At 47.6% G+C, this 19,385-nt stretch overlaps 1 protein-coding gene across 3 annotated transcripts in view; it reads left to right on the plus strand.

Moving 5' to 3' along the window:
* The first annotated feature begins 4,919 nt into the window (after positions 1 to 4,919).
* The window catches only part of STON2 (stonin 2), a 159,662-nt gene continuing 145,196 nt past the window's right edge, over positions 4,920 to 19,385 (plus strand). Inside the window, exon 1 of one of the 3 annotated variants that reach the window (XM_043919645.1) lies at positions 4,920 to 5,069. The gene's annotated coding sequence lies outside the window, so the exon portion shown is untranslated. The remainder of the gene's footprint in view (positions 5,070 to 19,385) is intronic. The other 2 variants (XM_043919639.1, XM_043919638.1) reach the window with 2 other exon arrangements.

Genomic DNA, 19,385 nt, shown 5'->3' on the forward strand with positions numbered 1-19,385 from the left:
GTGAAGATGGCTCTAGTCCTCTAAACCAGCAAAAGCTACCCTGCCAGGGAAGTAGCCACTAACCACACGTAGCTATTTAAATACAATTGAAAATTCAATTCTTCAGTTGCACTTAACCACATTGCAAGTATCCAATAGCCACATATGCCTAGTGGCTTTCATAATAAATAGCTCAGGTCCGTTACCATAGAATGTTCAGTTGGACAATGCAGATCTAAAAAGATCTGTTGTTGAAAGCTGCAACACGAGGGGAAGACAATCTGACTTTTAACTTTTACATCGGCTTTTCTGTTTCTTTACACTTTTATGCTTTTAGCTACTACACTTTAGGATTTAACTGATGTTTCCTTTGTTGACAGTTTCTACACTCTTGGAATGCATGGTGTAGACTTTTTGAAAAAAAAAAAAAAAACACAATTCAGTGATTTTTAATACATTCACAAAGTGGTGCAGCCATAATCATTATCTAATTCTAGAACACTTTTGTCACCACAAAAGGAAACCCCAGATCAATTAAGCAGCCACTCACCATTTCTGTTTCCCTGAGACACGTGGCCACCACTAATCTGCTTTGTGTCTCCATGAATCTGCCCATTCTAGAAATGTCATCTAAGTGGTATCATACAATATGATGCCCTTTGGGTCTCTGGTTTCTTTCACTTAGCACAGTGTTTTCAGGGTTCATCCATACTGTAGCATGTATCACTATCCACTCCTTTCCATAGCTGTATAGTATTCTATCATATGTGTGCACCTCATTTTGTTTATCCATTCATCAGTTGATAAATGTTGAGATGCTTGCCTTTTTCAGCTGTTATGAATAATGCCTCTCTGAACATCTTAAAAAGCAGAGACGTTACTTTGGCAACACAGTTCTGTCTAGTCAAAGCTGTGGTTTTTCCAGTAGTCATGTATGGATGTGAGAATTGAACTATAAAGACAGCTGAGCGCTGAAGAATCGATGCTTTTGAACTGTGGTGTTGGAGAAGACTCTTGAGCGTCCCTTGGACTCTAAAGAGATCCAACCAGTCAATCCTAAAGAAAATCAGTCCTGGGTGTTCATTGGAAGTACTGATGCTGAAGCTGAAATTCCAAAGCTTTGACCACCTGATGCAAAGAGCTGACTCATTTGAAAAGACCCTGATGCTGGGAAAGATTGAAGGCAGGAGGAGAAGGGGATGACAGAGGGTGAGATGGCTGGATGGCATCACCAACTCAATGGACATGAGTTTGGGTAAACTCCAGGAGTTGGTGATGGACAGGCAAGCCCAGTGTGCTGCAGTGCATGGAGTCGCAAAGAGTTGGACATGACTGAGCGACTGAACTAAACTGAACATCTGTGTACACATTTTTGCATGCACATATATTTTAAATTCTCTTGAATATACTTTAGAAGCAAAATTACTGGATAATAAGGTAAATATGTGTTTAATTCTTTCAGGAACCTCCAAACTCTTTTCTAAATCAGCTGCACCATTTTATTTTGCATATATTTAAGAGAGAACTATTATTTTCTTTACTTGATAGTGCTTCATATACGGAAACTACTTGCTCACTATTGGGTTAGGTTGGTGATCACTTTGACCCACACCAGTTTGGACCTGGAGGATGCCCTGTTGACCAGGATAAGGCTGTGGCCCCAGTCTCCTTAATGCCACTCTGTTAACCTGTTAAGGACTTTAGTCAATCAGATCATGTTTACTGAATACCTATTACCTCCCACTGGGTGACAGTCAGGTAAACTAGAATGCTGTCATGAAGATATAACACAGGTGAGGGGATCCTATCTTTGCTTGGGAGAGTTAAAGACGACCTCATGGAGGAAAAGTTATTTTAGTTGTCTTGAGTGCTAAGTAGCCAGGGAAGAAATGCCACACAGGAAGCAGAACCAAGCAAAGCATTTTGCTAGAGGAGACAGGGATGAGAGATGGATGCACAAAGAGTTCCCACCAAAGGAAGATTTCGGAGTGAATGTGATGGAATCCAGATTCTTTTTGAAAAAAATATTTATTTATAAACTCTTAGTTGCAGCATGTTGGATCTAGTCCCTGACCAGGGGTTGAACTCAGGCCCTCTGCATTGGGAGCCAGGAGTCTTAGTCACTGGACCACCAGGGAAGTCCCAGGAAACCAGAGTCTTCCATGTATCCTTCCAAGGGGGCTGAGTTTAGTGTGATGAGACCAAGATTGATCAATTTAAGAAATCACCTGGGGTCAGCCTAGTTCTTTGGCTGAAGGAGACTCTTTTCGGAGTGACTGCATGATCAATCCAAAAGGAATTTCTGCTTTACCAAAAGCCACAGCCAAGGAAAGGGAGCTCCTGGTGCTTGGGAGGGATGCTGGTGAAAGAAACTTCTTCATACAGTCCATTGTGCCCTCATTTTTACCAGGTAAGGCTTCACTAAACCAATACATCTATTCAGTATGAAGTTAACTGAGTGCTTATCCATTAATGCAAACTGGAGAAAACTGAGCTCATTTTCTCCAAGGGTCTTGGGCTCTTCAAAGTAACTGTGTTTTCAGGTTACTCCCTGATGGCTCAGATGGTAAAGAATCCACCTGCAATGCAGGAGATCCGGGTTTGATCCCTGGAACAGGAAGATCCCCTGGAGAAAGAAATGGCAACCCACTCCAGTATTCTGGCCTGGAGAATCCCATGGACAGAGGAGCCTGGCGGGCTACAGCTCATGGGGTAACAAAGTGTCAGACACGACTGAGTGGGTAATACTTAATCCTTAGGGCAAAAATCAGGCTCTTTAGAATGGGTCAAGTTGGCTTTCACCAGGGTCTTTTAACTTCTCTATTAAACTAAATTTCTCTCTCAAGGGTTCTGTCAACACAGGAGAAAAGAACTAGGGGGAAATACCTGTAGGAAAATGGTTATATACCTGCTGTCAAGAAGACATTCCTGCAACCAAAGTCAAAGGTAAAATAGAAACTGTGCTATTTGTTTATACTCATTGTCTAGCTGGGTGTTTTGGGATGGGGTGGGGTCCTTTGATGAGTGGTAGAACAAAGTTCTGGGAGCACCCTGATTTAGAGTGGTTGTTTTTATTCTTTAGAAAAATTCATTGCAGGTGTGAGAGAATGTTGGGAGAACTAAAGACCATGAAATGGGAGAAGAAATGAAGATGTGGACAGTTTTAATTCCTGACAGTTGCTTTCCATTCTAATTTGTGCCTCTCTGTCACAATGCAGGGTGACTGTCTTTTAGATGAAAATCTCTCGTACTCAGAGCTGATGTCTCTTGTCCGCAAGGGACCTGTGTGCACCCTTATGACAGCTGTTATATGTATTTCTGAATTAATAAATGCAAAGTACTTGGAAACCTGACTGGCGAATACTGTGCATCATGGAAACATTTGGGTTGTTGTTATTATTATTCAGACTCATCTCCGTAGCTAGGTAAAGATTCCTTGTTGAGGAAGACCTCGCTGTCCTTCTTGTCCTTAGTAATCGCTTAACGTGATTAGGACCTTGGACAAATCACTTACCCTTTGCAAGCTTGGACAAGTCGCTTACCCTTTGCAAGCTCCACAAAGATTGTATGTCAAGTACGATCTGAGTATAGAAACACAATTTGTTGCCCACTGTTTATGAGCTACTGCCCTGTGTCCTATGCCTATATATGTGTGTGTGTGTATATATATATATGTGTGTGTGTATATATATATATATATAAGTTCAGTCAGTTCAGTCGCTCAGTCATGTCCGATCTTTGCGACCCCATGGACTGCAGCATGTCAGGCCTCATTGTCCATTGGCAACTCCCAGAGTTTACCCAAACTCATGTCCTTAGAGTTGGTGATGCCATCCAACCATCTCATCCTCTGTCGTCCCCTTCTCCTCCCATCTTCAATATTTCCCAGCATCAGGGTCTTTTCCAATGAGTCAGTTCTTCGCATCAGGTGGTCAATAAGATTAACAGCTATAATCCTATAGCTCATATATATATATATATATATAGAGAGAGAGAGAGAGAGAGAGAGTATGCCTATATATATATATATATATATATATATATGTATGTATGTATATAAAGTAAAACCAACCTAGAGAGCATATTAAAAAGCAGAGACATTACTTTGCCAACAAAGGTCTGTCTAGTCAAAGCTATGGTTTTTCCAGTAGTCATGTATGGATGTGAGAGTTGGACTATAAAGAAAGCTGAGGGCCAAAGAATTGATGCTTTTGAACTGTGGTGTTGGAGAAGATTCTTGAGAGTCCCTTGGACTGCAAGGAGATCCAACCAGTCCATCCTAAAGGAGATTAGTCCTGAATATTCATTGGAAGGACTGATGCTGAAGCTGAAGCTCCAATACTTTGGCCACCTGATGCAAAGAACTGACTCATTGGAAAAGACCCTGATTCTGGGGAAGACTGAGGGCGGGAGGAGAAGGGGACGACAGAGGATGAGGTGGTTGGATGGCAGCACCAACTCAATAGACAGGAGTTTGGGTGAACTCCGGGAGTTGGTGATGGACAGGGAGGCCTGGCGTGCTGCAGTCCATGGGGTCGCAGAGAGTCGGACACGACTGAGCGACTGAACTGAACTGATAGTAAAAGCGTTAAATGAACGCGGAGTGAAAAGCTCATATAAGAGTGAGACCGGGGGAGCAGCGATCCGCACCGTGCAGCCTCGACACGGGCTGTGGGACAGCCTCCTGGGCCGTCCCCAGCCCCTGCACCCCCGGGCCGCGCGCCTGGGCCGGGGTTGCAGCGTCTGGCTCAGAGCTCCAGGCTCAGTGCGCAGCGAGGACGCCACGGGCTGCGGCGCGGGGGGTCGGGGTGGGGGCGGGCCCGCGCCGCGTCGGGCCCGCCCACCGCCCGGCCGGCCAGTCAGCGCGCGGCTCGGGCTCGCGCCACGGCCAATCCGAAGCGGCGGGAGCGGCGCCCAGCGCGGCGGGGCGCAGAACGAGCTCGGACTCGGAGCCGGCGGCCCGGCCGCCCTGGAGCGAGCGCGGCGGGGAGGAGCGCGCGGCGGGACGGGGGCGCCCCCGGGCCGGCGCCGCCCGCTGAGCCGCAGCCACCTTCCGGCGGACCCTCGCGACTCTGCGACCCGCGCCGCAGGTAGCTGCTCCCCGCGCGGGGAGGTCGACCGCGCTTGGGGCCCCCGCGGGTGGAGCGGCGGGGGGCGGGCCGGCCGCGAGGTCATAGCGCCGCGGGAGCTGCCCGAGTCCCCCCGGGCCCCCCGAGGCTGCCTCGGCCGGAGCGCCCCGGGGAGACGCGCTTCCCCCAGCCGCGGGCGTCCAGCGGTGAGAGCGAGCGAGGGGAGTCCGCTAAGGCGGGCAGGGGTGCAGGGTCGGGGGGCAAGACGTGACCTCTGGACACCCTGCCCCGCACACAGGCACTGTCTGCCCGTGCGTGTCCGCCCTGAGATCTGGGCCCCCGGGACGTCTTCTTGGGGCCCGAGGGAGGCGACAACAGGTGTCCTTGCGGACGGTGCTTTTCTTCACCGTCCACCCCTCACCCCAACCCTCCCCAAAGCCTGAAATCCCGGCTTTGGCGTTCTGTGCCTCACTTTCGGGGTGTCCGGATACAGGGACCCCAGTCTGGCCTCTCAGGCGCGATGCCCGCTGGACAGCGCCCAGAGGCGGCCTGGACCCGGCCTTTGGATGGAGTTTCCTCCTCGCGTTGCCAAGCGATTTGCCTGACACCCGCCCCTCTCGCTGAGATGAAGAGTTGATGTGGTTGGTGTGTGTGCGCCTGTGTGTGTGTGCGTTGCAGCCTGTACTAAAAGGAGCTGCCCCAGGGCTGTGAGTGAATCATTAACTGGGTTCTGTACAGCTAGTGGCCTCCGTCTCTTTCTCCGAGGCAGGTCTTTTGTGGTCTTCTGCGCTTCACTCTTGTTGACTGTAAAGTCAAAACACTGCCTTTACCTGCCCGATGGCGTGGCTTTGCGGAGTAAATGAGCCAAGCTGGAAAACGCTGAGGCCAGCGTTGAAGTATTCCATAAATGCTGGCTTAGTGTTCATTATATGGAGCGGATGGCCTTTTTAAAGAATAAATCAGACGTGTCCAGACTGGCCCAGTGACTCTTTGGAGTTCTGAACAGCTTTTTACACTTGAAAGGGAAAAATACTCTTACTAATGTTACTGATGGTATCATGTAAAGGTACTCTATCCTTTGAGGGATTTTAAAAAAGAAAAAACAAGCCTGCTTCATTGGAATGGTGAGAGAGGTAGATTCCAACTAGTTACTGAGAAAACTTTGTAACCCTTGGAAAAAAAGTGTATGAATGTTATGTGAAAAGAATATCATGGTACTGTGTTGCCTCATTACTATGGCTGATTTAGGGGGAAACTTTGAACATTCTTATACTCCCGACTCCTCCCTTAAAACAAGTGAATTTTAAAAGAGAGAGAGAGAAGAGAAAAGCAAACAAAAGCCCAACCACACAACAAAATGCCAACAGCTCACAGAAACCTAAAATTACAGTTCCTACTTGAGGCGATTTTTTTTTTTTTCTGGTTTCTGACCTGGGTGGTCTGCTTCGGTTCCTTGCCACTGTGTCACTTTCCTTATTTAATTTGAAGAGTCAAATGTCTCACTCCCTGAATTTGTCTTTTTAAAAGCTAAAATATCAATGTATATCAGACTCGCTTGGATTTCTGAGCCCTCTGCTACTTTTTTCCTACCCCCTGACAAACCCCAAAGGACCTTCCCCAAGATTCTCTAGGGCAGGGGTCCCCAGCCTCTGGGATCTAATGCCTGATGATCTGAGGAGCTGATAAAATAATAATAGAAACGAAGTGCATAGTAAATGTGCTTGAATCATCCCGAAACCCCACCCCTAACTTTGGTCTGTGGAATAATTGTCTTCCATGAAACCCGTCACTGGTGCCAAAAAGGTTGGGGAGGGCAGCTCTAGAATAATGTTAGTGGGAACCTGCCTATCTTTCTCAGCACATTACCCCCACAGCCTGAGAACTGGGGAGAGGGTGCAGCTAAAGTGCCCCAGTGCTCCTAGGGCCTCCAGCACATTTACCAGGAGCCTTAGAATCCACCCAGAGAACGTGACTGTCATCTCAGAGGGTAAGGAGCCCACTTCCAGATGTAAGTCCTCCAAAGTGAGTGAAATCGCTCAGTCATGTCTGACCCCTTGCAACCCCGTGGACTGTAGCCCACCAAGGTCCTCTGTCCATGGGATTTTCCAGGCAAGAGTACTGGAGTCGGTTGCCATTCCCTTCTCCAGGGGATCTTCCTGACCCAGGGATCGAACCTGGGTCTCCTGCATTGTAGGCAGATGCTTTACCATCTGAGCCCCCAGGGAAGTCAGGTGTTTTGTCAAGTGTCAGATTAATTCACCAGCCCTTTCAGTTGTTGATGAGAAGACCCACCCCCTGCACCTGAGTGGGGGGATTTGGAAGCTGTGCTGGAGGAGACACAGAGAGGCATGTGGGGCAGGGGACGGGTTGCCGAGTTCAGAGCCACACCCGTGGCTGACAGCTGGGAAACTTGGACAAGTTGCTTTGTTTTTTCTGAGCCAAAGTCTCTCACACCATAAAATGAGGGCTCAGAAAAACGTTTTTGTTTTTGTTTTTTAAGCAGAATTGTTCTAAGGATGGTGCTAATGAATAGAAAACCCCTAGTGCCATTTCAGGGACGTGGTTATAGATCAGTAGCAGACAGAAGTGAAGTGAAAGTCGCTCAGTGGTGTCCGACTCTCTGCAGCCCCCATGGACTGTAGCCCGCCAGGCTCCCCCGTCCATGGAACTCTCTAGGCAAGAACACTGGAGTGGGTCTGCCATTCGCTTCTCCAGGGCATCTTCCTGGCCCCAGGGAGGGAACCCTGTTCTTCTGCATTGCAAGCAGATTCTTTACCAGCTGAGCCACCAGGGAAGCCCAGTTGATACATAGTTGATTTAGAAGCTTGTGTTACTCAGAAGGGTTTTACCCTGGAGTTTGAGATGATCAAATTTTCAGGGTGAGCACATCTCTAGTAGCAATGTGGGGAGATTGAAGCAGTTGAGATCTCAGATCTCTCTCGCTCACTGTCTGTCACATGACTTGAGAGTCCACTCCTAGAAGTGGCTCATTTGAGTGGTCTCTCTTCACAGGTCTTTTCTTAAAATGGGTGTCTCTCTCACATTAAAGTCCTTATTTCATAACTTTTATCATCCAAAGCAGCTGTTCTCAGAGTTTAGGGTGCATTGGAATCACCTAGAAGGTTTGAAAAAATAAATTTCTGGGTCCCCATGCCAGCGTCTCTGAACCAGTGGAGTGGGGTGAGCCTGGGAATGGGCATTTCAGAGAGGTGCTCAGGTGATAATGATGCTGGCCCAGACACCACACTCTGAAAGTCACCGAATTACAGGGAGGAATTAAGACAGAGTTGAGGGGAAAGACCTGAATGGAACGGCCTAGTGGGAGGAGGAAATCTGGAAGGTCCCGGGATAATCCATGTGGCAGTTTTGCTGGAGGCGGGCTTTGGTCTGTAGGAGTGACTGAGTCTCTGGGTTAACTGAACTGCAGGTGCAGTGCTCAGGGTCAGGAAATGAAAACAGCTCGGATTCGGGGAGGCAAGAAATGTGCCACCCTGCCTTTGCCGTTCTGCCCCGACGCCCTGTCCAGTCCACGAGTCTGTCACACAGCCCCAGTCCTGACCCGTCGCACTTCTTGTCATCCCTGTCTTGATCTCTTCCAGAGCTGGTTTTGCTCACTGGGTGGACATTTGGCTGAATTTTGAAATAGTCGAAAAAATCACTCGTTTCCCTTGAGGGTCTTCATGAATAAACATCTGTACCATGTGATCATGCAAATTGTGATCACCGCCCCCCAGATAAATAACCCCCTGAGAACCCAAGGTTCTCAGTTTGGCTCATGCTTATGGTTGGAGCAAGTTGTGACAGCTCCCTTAGCTGTGACTCACTGCTCCTGTAACGAGAAAGCCCTCCAAGATCAGACGTTAAGGAGAAAATATGTTGGCGTGAACAACATGACACAAGAAATAAATCATAGTGAGGGTTTGTTTTCTTTTCACTGTGTTTTTATAAATCCCGGATGCGGCAAAAGTCTAATCAGTGATAGTCCTGCCCAACGGACATCATGTGAATGAATGAAATACTCGCAGGGTCAACCTTTGAGTGCTGGCTAGCAGGTTACAGTATTTGTTTCAAGGTGTCATGAGTATAAAATGGTTTGTTGGGGGGGTTGAATATACTAGAAACTCTCTGCATATTCAGTTCAGTTCAGTTCACTTGCTCAGTTGTGTCCGACTCTTTGTGACCCTATGGACAGCAGCACGCCAGCCCTCCCTGTCCATCACCAACTCCCGGAGTTTACTCAAACTCATGTCCATTGAGTCGGTGATGCCGTCCAACCATCTCATCCTCTGTCGTCCCCTTCTCCTCCTGCCTTCAATCTTGCCCAGCATCAGGGTCTTTTCCAGTGAGTCAGTTCCTCGAGTCAGGTGGCCAAAGTATTGGAGCTTTAGCATCAGTCCTTCCAGTGAATATTCAGGGCTGATTTCCTTTAGGATGGACTGGTTGGATCTCCTTCCAGTCCGGGAGACTCTCAAGAGTCTTCTCCAACACCACAGTTCGAAAGCATGGTGTGCCTATGCTATCAAATGAAGTGAGATTTGAAAAAGATAATTTTCCTAACAGAAATGTGATAGACAAATGACACTTTAAAAGTGTGCCCTTCACTGTTTACAATAGCCAGGACATGGGAGAAACCTAGATGTCCATCAGCAGATGAATGGAAAAGAAAGCTGTGGTACATATTCACAATGGAATATTACTCAGCAATTAAAAGAATGCATTTGAGTCAGTTCAAATGAGGTGGATGAACCTGGAGCCTATTATACAGAGTGAAGTAAGTCAGAGAGAAAAATACCAATACAGTATATTAATGCATATATATGGAATTTAGAAAGATGGTAACAACGACCCTATATGCGAGACAGCAAAAGAGACACAGATGTAAAGAACAGACTTTTGGACTCTGTGGGAAAAGGCGAGGGTGGGATGATTTGAGAGAATAGCATTGAAACATGTATATTACCATATGTGAAATAGATCACCAGTCCAGGTTCCTAGTTTCATAGATCACATGAAACAGGGTGCTCAAGTCGGTGTACTGGGATGACCCTGAGGGATGGGATGGAGAGGGAGGTGGGAGGGCGGTTTGGGATGGCGGGACACGTGTACCCCTGTGGCTGATTCATGTCAGTGTATGGCAAAACCACCACAATATTGTACATTAATTAGCCTCCAATTAAATTAATTAAAAATAAATAAAAATGTGCTCTTGGAGGCAGGAGAATTCCCTAGGTTTCTGGGTACCTCCAGAAGGATGCGAGAGCCTGTAGCCTGTGTCCAGGGGGCCTGTGGCCAGCTCCGTCGGTCGGATCTGTCTGTTACCCTGTTCAGGTAATTTTGGAAGGCTAACTGTTTCTCCTCCTGCTGCAGGATTGGCCTTAGTGTTGCCTTCCCTTGATCAGCTCTACAGCGAACTCCCGCAGTTCCCTCAGCCTCACGTCTCCAGGAAGCTTGGTCTGCAGTTTCAAAAGATGTAGCAAACCACACCCTAGACATGAGTGGGAGCCAGTGAGGAAAGGGACACTTCAGCTAGCCAGGAGGGATGTAAAACATGGAGCATGTTCATTAGAAAGTGTTTCTGTTCATGGTTGGATAGCACTTATCCAGATATTTGACATTTAAAAATCACAGATATTAAACTACATAAATGGTATACTCTCTGTATGTTTATATTGAATAAATGCTATGTGTCATGTCATGAGAGTGCATACTCAGTCGTGTCTGACTCTTTGCGACCTTGTGGACTGTAGCCCGCCAGGCTCCTCTGTCCATGATATTTCCCACGCAGGAACACTGGAGTGGGATGCCATTTACTTCTCCAGAGGATCTTCCTGACCCAGGGATCAAACCTGAGTTTCTCGCGTCCCCTGCAATGGCAGGCAAATTCTTTGCCAACTGCTCCACCTGGGAATACACCATGTATACTTTTTCCACTTCTCGCAACTTCCGGTGGTAGATTTCTGGTGCTGTTTCTGTCTTTCTGAAATGTGACAACTTAGGTAGAAACAGCCAAAATTCTGTAGATGGATAATAGAAGGGCAGAATCGAAAACTCGCAAGTTCCGTGCATTTTTTTGTTCATTGTATACACACCTGTCCCTGCAGTTGGCCCCACACTAACCCAGACTGTGTGCTCGGAGGTGGCCTCACTACTCGCAAGAGATGGTCAGTGTTCTTTATAGTATTAAGTCACAATGAGGAATGTGAAGCTACTTGGCAGATTGCTAATCTGCCCAGTAATATCTTTGGAAGGTGGCTTTGCGTGAATGGCATTGAGTGTTTCCTGAGTGTAAGGCTCTGAGGAAGACATGAGGAATTCAGAAAAGGGTAACACTTAGTGCTCTGATCTGAGAAAGGGCATAGTATTTGTGCAGAATTAATAATACATAGCGGGAAGGCCAAGAGTAGCCATATACTCAGAGGGGGCACGCATGCTGTGAATCCAGAAATGGGGTCTTTTCTGAGGTTGTCCTGGGCTGGGAAGGCTCATGGAGGAGCAGTTACACCGGATTGGAGGGAGAAGTAGCATTTGGGTGGGAGCATCAGGGTTTAGGGGGCTTCCCTGGTGGCTCAGTCAGTAAAGACTCTGCCTGCAGTGCAGGAGACCCAGGCTCGATCCCTAGATCGGGAAGATCCACTGGAGAAGGAAGTGGCAACCCACTCAAGTATTCTTGCCTGGAAAATCCCATGGACAGAGGAGCCTGGCGGGCTATAGTCCATGGGGTCGCAGGAGTCCACACGATTTAGCAACTAAACCACTGCCATCAAGGTTTAGGGAATGGGCGCAAGTGAACTGTGGCTCTGATGGTCAGCATGGGCTTGTTTGGGAGTGTGACTCAACTTCTGTATCCCAGTGAAGGGATCAAGGGAGAGGGGAGAAGGGAAACCTGAGCTTCGAGCCTTCCTTTCTCCATCCCCATCTGACCCTCTAATCCGGATATCCTGACAGCTTCCATTGTTTGCATCACCTCCTGAAAAACGAAGCCCTTCAGTGACTCATGAGAAGATGAGTTACACTGGACTCTCATCTGACCTTCTTAACATTTCGCTTTATTAATAGGAAAGCGCTTTGAAGCGAAGGATGACAAACCACTTTATAAATACCGTCTAATCCCATCATAAACTCTGTCAAGCAGGCAGGAGGTCGGTCTCTCTCCACTTGCAAAAAAATGACTTGGGAAGGTCAAATGACTTGTTGAAAGTCCTGCAGGAATCCCCTGGCATATCACATCCCCTGATGCCATCTCCCTGGCATGTGGTGCTGCCCAGGTTCAGTTGCTTTGCAGATTTCTGTCGGGATGGTGGCTCTCAGAACTTGGGCCCTTGACATCCAGTTAAGATTTTCTCCATCTATTATTGTACCCCGTGGAGGCCTTCCAGCTGCCTCCGCAAAAGGTCCTCGTTAATTTTAATTCAGGGGATGAGATAATTACACCCTTCTCTTTCAGGCTGAACCCTGGCTCTCATTGAAAGGAGGTACCATTTCGGTGCTGTGGGTTTGTGCAAACACACCATCTGAATGAAATGGCAGTCTCAGCATTTTTCACGCCAGATGCCAAGCAGTATAGCAGGACTGTCAGTGGCTTTCAATCTGCCTGAACTTTGAAGTGAGACACCAGACCCTTACCAGCAAGACAGAATCACTCCATTGGCTACTTTTTGAAGTTAGCTAAGTGCTTTTTTTTAAAAATGTGAGCTGCTTTAAATGAGAACAGATTTTATATCTGTTTGCTTTAGAAATCGAATATGTTTGTCTGTCTTTCCTGACTTCAGTTGTTAGAAGAGTAAGTGTAATGCCACAGTTAAGTGGATAAGGCTGGGGTGATCCACAGCTTATTCAGCGACACATTATTTAAATGCCGTCTATTCCGTGAACCCGGAGCTGTCACAAATAGCTTGACTTGTGTCTTCGCCCTGTACAGAGTATTAATTTTTTAACAGTACTCTATGTTCTTATGTTTCCCTCCACTTCAGACTCTGGCAGTTGAAAGATGGGGAAAAAGCTTTTTCGAAATTGAAGTGATCAGAATCATGATCAGTAGCTATCATTCACTGAATTTTGCTAATTTCGGATCCTCAGTTGTTCAGTCGCTCCGTCGTGTCGACCTTCCGCGACGCCGTGGACTGCAGCACGCCAGGCTTCCCTGTCCATCACCCTCTCCCGGAGTTTGCAGTCACTGCTGTAACTGGAAACAAAGGGGAAAGTGCTAGAAAGAGTGAACGGGGGCGGTCTGTGCTGTCCGCCACACCCGCAGAGATCCCGTGGAGGAAACGGGCCCTTGTTTTTGCTCTCTGGGTTTGCACTATCAGCAGGGCTGCTGAAGCACACTTCCTTCTCTCTTTTCCCTATCTCTTCCTCCTCAAGATTTTCGTTATAAAGTATCAGCTAGAAAGGGGATGAGTTGGGAGGGGGACCTCTTTGCGCCAGTTCAGCGGCTCTCTGTCACTCAGATCAGCCTAATTGGCCCCGGCGGGCGGGCGTGTCTGCACCCCCAGCTGCACCGTCAGGCACGGCCCTGTGCTTCTGGGACCAGGGGCCCTGCGGCCGTCCTCCGGGGGCCTCTGTCCTGTGAAGAGGACGGAGGACACAGTTGCACCTGGGCCCTTGGCAGAGCTGGGTCCTGGCCGTAAGAAAGCCAGATAAGGCTGTAGGTTCATTAAGACTCCGGAGCCGGACTGTCCATGTTTGAGTGATGGGCATTCTATAACTTCCCTGTGCCTCAGATTCCTAAATACATGGGATAACAATAGTACCTACTTTATACAGCTCTTCTGAGGAGTATGTGAGTTACTTAGTTAAATGGGTTGTAAAGCACTTTGAGGTCAGTCCCTGGGAGACAGGAGGTGTCACATACATGTCCATCCAATAGCACACAAAAATGAAGTAGTGTGTGGTCATTGTTATTTGTAGGCAGACAGTGCTGCCGTGGACAAAGCTTACCTAACTGCTTCAGTGAAGGTACTCATGACCGGTTTGCGTGCTGATGACGTAACTATTAACTGTACTAGTGGAGTTTGCCATTTCAAAGAATCCTTTGAGAGGGACAACCCTGGTGGTCCCATGGTCAAGACTCTGCACTCCCAAGGCAGGGAGTCAGATTCAGTCCCGGGTCAGGGAACTGGGGGTTCCCCTGGGGGCTCAGCCAGTAAAGAATCCGCCTGTAATGCAGGAGATGTGGGTTCGAGCCCTGGGTTGGGAAGATCCCCTGGAGGAGGGCATGGCAACCCACTCCAGTATTCTTGCCTGGAGAATCCCACGGACAGAGGGGTCTCATGGGCTACAGCCCGTGGGGTTGCAAAGAGTCAGACACGGCGGAGCGACTAACACGCACACTAGATCCTGCGTTCCACACGCCACGACTAAGACCTGACGCAGCCAAAGGAACCATTGATAAATATGTTTATAAAATGCCTTTTGTTCAATGAACGTGAGAGAAACAGTGTAAAAGGAAGCGGGAAGTCCAGGATGACTTGATTTTTTGACCACCCCCGCCCCCCAAGGCAGCTGGAAAAGAGCTGCTATCACTCTGGGCAGGGAAAGCTTCTGGTGGGGCAGTTTTGGGGAACAGAAAGTACTTGTTCGATTTTGGATGTGATGGTTTGAGAGGCCTGTTGGGTGATGAAATGAAGGTGCGTCGGCAGTGTCGGGGGAAGTTGGGGCCGGAGACCTCTGGGCGGTGCTTCCCCAGCTAGCGGTGGATCCAAAGCCATCGGGGAAGAAAGGAAGCAGGCCAAGAGGGGTCTGAGGGCTGAGCCAGGAGGTGTTCCAGCTCTAGTGGAAAAGTCAGGCTGCTTCCAGTTTTCTGGAAGCAAAAAGTTTGTTCTTTTTTTTTTTTTTTTAAAGGCTGTGGCAAAAACAAAAAAAAAGGCTGTGGCATGTGAGATCTTAGTTCCCAGACCAGGGATTGAACCCACACCCCTTACATTGGAAGTGCAGAGTCTTAACCCCTGGACACCAGGGAATTCCCACTCGTTTGCTCTTGCCTTTGCCAGTATAAAGTGGCGCGTGGGCCTCTCTGATGCGGGTGTTTTCTTTGGCTAGTTTATCCTTTGAGCTCTATAATGCATGGACTTCAGGGTCACTGTTCTCAGGTCAGATACCACTTGGCCTCATCCTGGCTTTGGGCTCTGGGGCAAGTGACTTACTCTCTGACACTCCGTGTTTCCTTACCTTGAGATGGAAACTGGGAGTAAAAATGCCTCCAGTCTCCGAGACTGGAGGGCTCAGGAGATGCAGCTGTATTCATGCCGGGAAGCTGTTAATCGCTTTATCACTGTGAAATGCTCCCCGGCCCTGCCAACGGGTGAGAAGTGAGAACAGTGACGGATCACATATTTTTAAAGTCCTTTGAATCTTCCCTGAACTGAAAACCACATTTTAATTTAACCCACACTACTGCTATTTTCCTTTTTTTTTTTTTTTAATTCAAAATAAAAGAGAGAGGTCAAGGAGGTACTGCAATAAATTCTGCACACACGTCAGCCACTTAGGTTTCCCCTGTAATTGAAACAGGGCATCCAGAGATCAAATCTGGCCTGTGGCTGTGGCAACCGGTGCGGGAACCGCAGATGCGCAGGCCTTCAGAAACCCGAAAAACAGAGAAAAAGTGGATACCCCTGGCAGTGTCAGCGTTTCTGTGTCATGTGTGCTAACCTCGTATGTGCTCTTTACCACTGTGGGCCGTGTAAGAAGGTCCTCACTCTTTCCCAGTACATGAACTGGGCCTCCCAGTTTTAAATTCAAGTTTTGCAGTTGGTTGGAAAATGCATCTTAAGTTTTAAATTCAAGTTTTACAGTTGGTTGGAAAATGAACCTAAGACACTTGGCTTCACTCAACAAATAATACAATTCTGAATTTTTTTTTTTGTCTTACTCACAAAGTAGGCTCAGTAAGAACCAAGAGGTAGGGAGAATGGAATTCTGAAGTCTCGTCTCAATTCTCTCGTTAGAATGTTTGCTGTGTTTGCATATGTGGTTTACAGGCTACGAATTTGTGGCTTTTCTGTTTTGCGAGAGTTACTGTCAGTGAGACGTCGACCAAAGGGAACACTACTATTAGTGGTGACCAAACGTATGGAACCGTGTGGCTAGTTTCTCAATCCCTCCACGAATTTTGGAGGGACCTTCTCCAGATGGAGACGGGTGGTGTGAGGACTGACTGAGAAAAACATTAGAAATAACCAAGGAGAAGAATTAATAGGAAAGAATTTGCAGTGATGAATTTTTTCTTTCTGGTCTTTTGGGTTGAGGAAGTAAGGAGAATAGGCACCAACTGTGGGAAATTTCCGTCAACTTGGAAAAAAACAATAGAATAAATAATTCTCAGCCACGGGGTGAGAGCCCAGGCAATCACGGGGTCAAAGGATTCTGTCCCATTTGTCTGTGGTGACACCTCCCCCTGCCCCCACAAGGGAACTCTTTACCCTTAAACAATAGAAGTGTCCCTGGGAAGCTGGAAAGGTGCTTGCAGAGGGAGTTTTTAGAAATCAAATCATTTCAGAAGTACCCCAGTGCTTATACTGGTTTTCTGTATTTTCCAGATTTCCTTTAGTGAGAGTGCATTCCTTTTATAATAAAGAAATCAAAAGGTAGATAAACAGATAAAAATTGGAAGAATAAATTTAAAAGAAGGAAATACACTAGGACGGCAGAGATGGTTGAGTCGTCACTATTTCAAGAGGCCGAGTTGCTCCCATTTCATAACGTGAGGATTATTTTGTCTGCAAGTCATAACACTCCCTATAACATATCTGCCCTCTGCATCTATCAGTGAGTACCATCTATCAAAACCCAAGGCCTGATCTACGGCAACAGGGCCAGCCCTCAGCGGACAGATTCTGATTCAGCTCTCACACCGGGCCAAGCCCACCCAGCGTGCCTGGTTCCTCGCCGCTGTCCCTGGTCATCGGAGACACCCAGGCTCCCCTCCCTGCCTTCGTCAGCAGCCTGCACTGGGGTGTTTCTTGTTTGTGAGGGGCCTGCTGCCCAGGGACAGCTTTGCAGTCAGCCAGGGGCCCAGCCCACAGCCGCAGCCACGAGGCAGCCCGAGTGTTTAGCGTTTGGGTGGACTGTCTTGGTGTTATGCCTGTGTGTCTTGTTTTGTTGGGGGAAGTGGGACGGGAGACCTTCTTCGAAAAGGGAAGGAGATCCCCTTTGCAGTACTGAAAATGGAAATAAGGAATTTATCAGTTCAGGGTCAGTAGAAGCCACAGTGCCTGGCTTCCTTCTGCTCTGCTGCCTTGGAGTGGTTTTGCTTGGTTTTGAAAACTCTGACAGCAGCGGGAACTAGATAAGTTGTTCTCGGGTGGAGCTTTTGGCTGGGAGTTTCACATACAGGGACCTTAGGAGAGATGTCTCTGAAGCTCCTGAATTTAGACAGAGTGTTGCCTGTATTTACCTGGAAGGGAGGGTCTCCCTTACATTATACTTACATTATATTTCAAAGAGATCCAGAGAGTCAGACTTTTTTTTTTTTAAAGAAGTAAGGTTAATCGTACTTCTCAGTTGGGGGTCATTTTGTCCCAGGAGACAAATCTGGTGACGGTGTTAGCCGTCAGGGTTTAAATGGGCATGCTATGGGTACCTAGAAGGTAGAGGCCAAGGGTGCTGATAGACATCCTACAAGGCACAGGGCAGCCCACATAGAAAAAATCATTCAGCCCAAATGTCGGTAGTGTTCATCTTTGTAAAAAGTTAGCCAGCTAATGTTTGCTGATACGTTCTTTTTACTGTATGTGTATGTCACAATACATAAATGTATGACAAAAATAAAAATTACTTACTCTGCAATAAAACAAACAAACAAACAAACATAAGGTTAAGCATCAGTTCCTAGGGGGAGAACTTCAAGTTTGAGTGTCCCCTGGCCTTAGCCCTAACTGGAGACCCCTTCCTGACAGATGAATTGCGTAGGTAGTGGAAGTACCAGGGTAAGTGTGTAAAACATAAGTAAATCCCATGCTGCAAACAAGTGAGGAAGGTTTCACTTCCTCCAGGGCTGGAAAACCAGAAATGCACAACGCCTGTGGTTCTGTCTAACGCTGCCTGTATTTTTCCCCCTCTCTGTCTCATCCTGGAGCCTCCAGAGCCCCCTCAATTTGGTGTTACCTGAAGTGTTCGCTAGTTGACATGAACACGAAAATCTGTACTACCTGATCTTCCTCTTGATTCTACAGCCCATGGGGTCACAAAGAATTGGACAGGACTGAGTGAGCACACATGCACACGCCTCTTGATTCTAAGCAAATCCGGTAGTTTATTTCCCCCCTACAGTGGAAGGTGGATCTCAGCCTGGGGCCTCCACGATGTGACCAGAGGAGGCGTTTATAGTGAAGTCCCGCCTTACTATTTATCCTGAGCCCAGCACGTAAAGGCTGACTTTGCCACCCTTGATTCTTGTTGCTCCTCGTGTTGTACATTCTCTCTGGGTGACCTAGTCCAGAGCCACAACTGACCTGTCAATCTGTGTGATGAACGCTCATCTCTTGACATGTCTGTTGAGCAGACCCATAGACGCCTCAGTGTGATTGTCCTGAATGCCCATCGAACTCACCGGGTCTAAAAATGAACTTATATCCCTACCACCCCTCAGCCGTTCTTCCCCCGAAAGTCCTTATCTTGGTGGACAGCACTAAAATCTATCTGGTTTTCCAGGGTCCTTTTTATCCACTGACCACTACCCCTTCAATCTAAGTGAGCCCCAGATAGACTTCATCCCCGTGTCTGGATGATCTTACCTCCTAAGTGACTCATAAAGAACATCCCCCCTCTTTCCCCCTCACCTTGCAATGCCCAATCACTATAACTACCAGCTGGTCTTCCCACCCTCCACCCGACCATCCTTACTGCTTCCAGAAGGATCTTTGTCAAATACCCCTGAATCATGTGCTTCACTGATCTCCATTCCCTTTATGCCAGATCCCAGCCTTCTTGGGATGGCCTCCAAGGCCCCATCTGACCTGACTCTCAGTCTCGCCAGCCTCCTCTCTTGCTAACCTCCTCTGGCTCATTGCTTCAGTGAGTTAAACTGAATTATCTACAGTTCAGAAGACACAACATGCTTTTAATCATCCCCTAGATTTTGTATGAACACAATTACACTTTATTGCAGCAGTTTTGAATGGGGGACTTTTTTCAGTCTTCAGAGGTAGACGTCATATACAAAACAGACACCATCATTCCGGCTCTGCGTCCCCAGCCCGCCCCATTCCCAACACTAACCCTGAATCTCGGGCCATCCCTGAACTTGAAGTTCATTTCTTAGCCACATCTTCCCTTCACACCATGCCTTCCCTTATCTCCAGATCCCACCCCATCTCTGATACATACTTTAGGAGTTGG

This window comes from Cervus elaphus, chromosome 12, assembly GCF_910594005.1.
Source record: "Cervus elaphus chromosome 12, mCerEla1.1, whole genome shotgun sequence".
NCBI classification, from domain to species: Eukaryota; Metazoa; Chordata; class Mammalia; order Artiodactyla; family Cervidae; genus Cervus; species Cervus elaphus.